Here is a 5,245-nt window from a genome sequence, read left to right as displayed (position 1 = left end):
GCAGTATGCAGTTATTTCGTCCTTATGGGCAGTCGTCGGCAGTGCGCATCTCAGGAAACTCCTGGAAGCTACGAAATCATGACCTCCGGGTTGTTGGTTTGAAAAATTAGCAGCTCGGCCACGTTTCATCCTTTTTGAAGCACTCATCACGCATAAGCAAAACGTAACGTATTGAAGTCGTACCTTACGGAAAGTGAAATTTTTGGAGAGTCATGACGATTTTTGGGTCGGCGCCCGAACTGCTTTCTGGGGGTGGCTATACTGATTCTAAGGCACGTTGCAACTTAACGTCACAGTTAAACCGGTACTCTTGCAAACAGTCGATCATTTTATACTTCTAGTGTTCTTTACCAACAAAACACACTCACATATTGTTTATGCACTAGTACACTGAGTGAGTATTGTCCTTGTGCTTTGTTGGAAACCTGTCATGTTAACATGCGTGTGCGACACAAAGCACAATGTGTTTCCAAATACAATGAATGCCCTTGTGAACAGCTTTTTCGTTTCACCAAAAATTACCGCCCCGATTGTTTATCTAAACTTTCACACACAATGAACACAGAAAATTGCTACTTTATTTCAGCCGAAGCATCCAGCTTGATTAGAACACGTTAGAAACTATGCAGTTTGGACGCGCGGTTTACATGGATACAGCTTACTGTGTACGAATAGTAAATTTTAAAAAAAAAGTTTAAATGAAAATGATGAATCTGTTTTCAGCCAATTCTCATTATTTGAAATGTTGATGGATATTTGGAACTTGCACAGTTCAACTGACCATTAAATCGACTGATGCCAAAACTCTGTCTGCAATCATCTGATAAAATAGCTTTTGATCCAAACAGTGGGACTAAAGGCAAAGAATATATAAATATCGGTCAAAGATATTAAACTCCAGGAAAACGTAGAAACGTGTTTGACATAAAGATGATGGTTCAGTGAAATGGATAGTAGTTCTAATCTTCATAGCAACTTCGAATGTATCTCATTATTCGATATCATTTTCGTAAGGATAGTTAGTGAGTAATTTTCCGAAAGTTCCTTGGAATAGAAACTTGCTTTGTACTATACGTGAAAACGACTACTGGGAAGGTGGCACGAGAACAAGGTGTTGATCTATCGAGATTTGGTGATATATTTTTAGTAACAATCCAAAAGCAGAAAGTATGGACGCAGGTACAATGTTTACACACCCTTAATCAAAAGCTATCCTGGTAAGCTGCTTTCTGGCCTCAAGATAGAATAAGTGGTCCGCTATCCCTTAAAACGGTGCCCGGAGGGAATGTGCTTCTGAGGAGAAAGATACTCCGTTTTCGGATTGGCTGGCGTTGCCAGAAACGGACAGTTTCCTAAGAGGGATGCTTCAAACAGAGAACCAGCCTGGTCTTTCAGGTGGTGAACTATTTTTTTGTATGCCAATTCATACTCAGAATAGCGTTGTCCGGCCGCTCAGAAAGGTGAATTACAGTGCGTATCTGTTCAACAACCGAACAATTCGGTCTACAATCACTAGCCAGGATTTGCTGGTCTTACCCCCTTCCCTGCAGGTCGCCACTGTCGATGATTCCTTGTAAGTCCTCCTATTAAAGGACATGATCCACAATAATCACTCTCCAACTCTCCTCATACTACTTGCGGCTGTCTACTACTAGTGGTGGTTTTTTCAAGACTTTGATACCTCCACCGAATGTAAATTTAATGAAATAAAATACCGACAGAAAGCTTTCGTACAGCTATAGATGTGCGCAATTTAATTCGTGAATAGGTTTCATCATCTTAGAGTGCCATCTGGCAACCTTGTCCGCCCAACAACGCAAAAAGTTCCAAAATGACCAGCGGGGAACTAAACAATCCTTCGTGAGCGGAAGAAAAAGTACCCTGTTCGAGGAATTCTCAATTTCCAGGTGTTGGCCTACGCTGGAAGCATTTTGAATGTTTCATTTCCCTGTTACATTAGTTTTTTTTCAGAATAAGTGCCGTTAACACCGGTAAACAGGCAATTAAAGATGCATTCTCTATGGTGACTCCATCAAGTTTAGCTTTTACTGATTTGGAAAAAAACTTAACACTACATTTCTGTCCACATCAGCTGGGTTCTATATTTGTTATATCTAACTACTGTTCCCTCTCCAGTGCCTGGTGCCAGAAAAGAACTCATCGACAAAGGGACACAACAACTTTATTTCAAACAAGCGAGTGCGTGTGAGTGCAAAGTTACAACGGCTCTGAGCTATTTAAAGGGCACTTTCTGAAATTGATCCGGACCGTCTGGTAGACGTTTAGCAAATACCTATCAACATCGATCGTGCTTTTATGATATGCCAGAACGCTGATCATATTCGGTCGTGCTTCTGTGGCGTGCCTGAACACTCATCGGTTTTTGCTGAAGGAGTGAATGATCGACTAGCCTGGATACTTGCCGGCTTTTCTTTTTGGAATTTTGGTGACACTTTAGGGTCCCACTAGGTTCCAAGAGTCCTGGGGTTACTTTAAGGGATCTGACCTTCCTGATAATATAAGCCTAATCGGAAGAACAGAGAGCAGTTCTGCAAGAGGTACTGTTTAAGCTAATAAGATATGCGTGCGTGGGGAAGAGCTGTATGGTTTTTCGAGCCGGTCAGTCACGATTTTAGATTCGGAGCCATTTGACGACAGAAAACCACGAAGATTTTTTCAATAAATGCTAACAGACTGAACTAATCCATCATCTTAGACATACGGGATACTCTCATACTTACGACCAACATCAAATTAGGGCGGTTGTTTTCACACAAAGTTTTTGTTTTGACTACTGTTACAGCAACAGGCTTATGTTGAGAAGTTAAGCTTCCTTCAGCGGAGGAAGTATCAGCTTTATTAATTTCATCGACCATTTTTTATTAGGTATAAGTGGTTTTCAGCCGTATGCTCGCGTATTCCCATTTGTATGATTGTATCTCTGTTCAGCACAGGTACCATATATTGAACAATAAAATCAAATCACATATACGACGGCTTGGGTTCACGTGGACTTGCTAGGTGACATTCCTAATCTTCGATCATGCTGAATTCTTATTTGACTGAACACATCACTCTCATATATAGTTTCACTTGTTAATACCGAAGCCGTATACGTACGGCTTATCAAAACGACAACTGGTGTGCAGTTTCAAGCGGATCATACAAAATCACCGAAAGCTTCGTAAATGGCATTGCACAACTAGCCATCAAGGGAAACTGTACTATCCTGTGCTAAGGCCATGATCTCAAAACAAGGAATTGGTTACTTAGCCTAAACGCACGATCTAGGTGCCCTATCTGACAGGTAACGTGTAGCCTTATTCACCGACGGACGGTCAGTAGTAATTGCGGCGAAGCCGAATTCTACAAACCTCACTTGTGTTTCTTCAGTAGTCGCATTTGGGCAGTGAACAATATATTGAATTGAATGTGGGCAGGCTGTATAGATAGGTAAACATGGTTCTGTAAGAAATTAACAATAAATCATGAGGGGAATAAAAGAAAGGCTTACGGGTAGATTGAACCTTGGGCAGTTAGCAAAACAAGATGGGACACGAAGGGCAGTGTGCTATCGGACAAATTAAACGGGAAAAAGGCTGTTCAGTTCAAAGTGGGACAAATTTTCAACAAAAGCCTAGAAGTGAATGTGAACAAATCGGCTGTAGAAAAACGGTTGATAGAGTGTCGATTTTGTACAAAATAGAACAGCTCAGTCTTGAAATTTGGGCAGTCACCGGAAGGGTAATAAATTAGCCTAAGGAATAGGGAACCAAATAATTGCGTCACTTAATTAACAAAAACTATACGCCAGAACAACTTAGCCCACGACCGGATGAGGGCGGGATCATACAGAATTGACGACATAAAAAAATGCACCTAAGAATGTAGAGACACAAATTGCTGCACATGTGCGGTCCAACACCAGAATACACAGTCAATTCGGTGAGAATCAGTCTACCATTACGCTGTCTACATTGAAAATCAAGTTACTCTGGTGGCTGAGTCGGAAGGCTCTGTAAACCGTTTTTCGTCCAACGGCAGTTGGTTATATTGGTGCGGTTTAGGAATGAGGGACTAGAAAAAATAGGCGGAAAAGTATCAAGATTTTACAAAGAGTTCTTGAAATATGCGAATTTTTATGGAACAAAAGTTTCGACCGGCTCATGTTAAAGACAGTGGAAAACGAAATTCCCGACTGGTTATAGACTACGAATACCTGATATACAAATGTGTGTAGGTTGTGGATTAGATTTGGGGGAAATTCCAATTACTTTGAATAACTGGGCTAATCGCGCACAAAATATTCTCATATTCAGTCGGAAACACTTGGTGGCAGAACACGAACGTTGTTCTGCTTCAGCTGTTGGATGCGGTTGCCATGATAACTCCTTATAAATACTTAACGAAAAAAGTGAGTGTGTCGCTCTCGTGTTCAAAAAAGTTCAGTACACTTCTTCTCTCAGACAGAGATGTTGAAAGACAATTAAGACTGTTTTTAGGAAAAAGTCAATGAGTATGTTGTGCATCGTGGCGACTTATGTGGATGGAATGGGATGGAACTGAGGCACGTCTTGTTTCTTCGACGAAACCTCTGATGGTTGTTGTTAGCAAAAACCACTGGTCGACTGATTTCTCAACCTGATAACCCGATAGGAAATACGGTCACTTGGATTTGAGTTGTTTTCCTGATACCTTATCCTTCAGGAGATACATAAATGTGACTTTAGTAGGGCCGTTCACCTTGACAGAATTAACTGATAGGAACTGCATTTTAGTTCTGATTTGGGTTAATAGACAGTTATCAGCTCATCAAGGTTGTCATATATTCTTCTGCAGTAAGATATAAGTATTCACATTGACTTCGGCAGCTGCGACAAATAGCTCAAGGAGTTAAAAATCCGTAAATCCTTACGAGCGTTATGTGGTCTAAAATAAAACGACAGATTCTACTTTGTGCTGTAGTCTAGAATGAAAAAATCAAGAAAAATGGTTTGGCTGTAACACTTTTGGTGTCTAGGTGCCATGCCAACAGCGGGAAACACGAGGTCTGGGATGCTGCCAGGTTGCCTAAGCCTAGACAAGGGAGGCCGAGATACAGGTCGGGTTCGAACCACGAACCTTCTGGTCATTAAATTCGCACTCTAACCACTGAGCCATCTCGCCCTAGGATACTGAATACTGGATATTTGGAAAGATATTCACCGCGGAATTGAACCTCCATATAGTCAAAAAGATGTGCAAT

This window comes from Opisthorchis viverrini, assembly GCF_000715545.1.
Source record: "Opisthorchis viverrini unplaced genomic scaffold opera_v5_7, whole genome shotgun sequence".
In the NCBI taxonomy this organism is placed as follows: Eukaryota; Metazoa; Platyhelminthes; class Trematoda; order Opisthorchiida; family Opisthorchiidae; genus Opisthorchis; species Opisthorchis viverrini.
The sequence above is the reverse complement of the archived record's forward strand: the minus strand, read 5'-3'. Positions refer to the sequence as shown.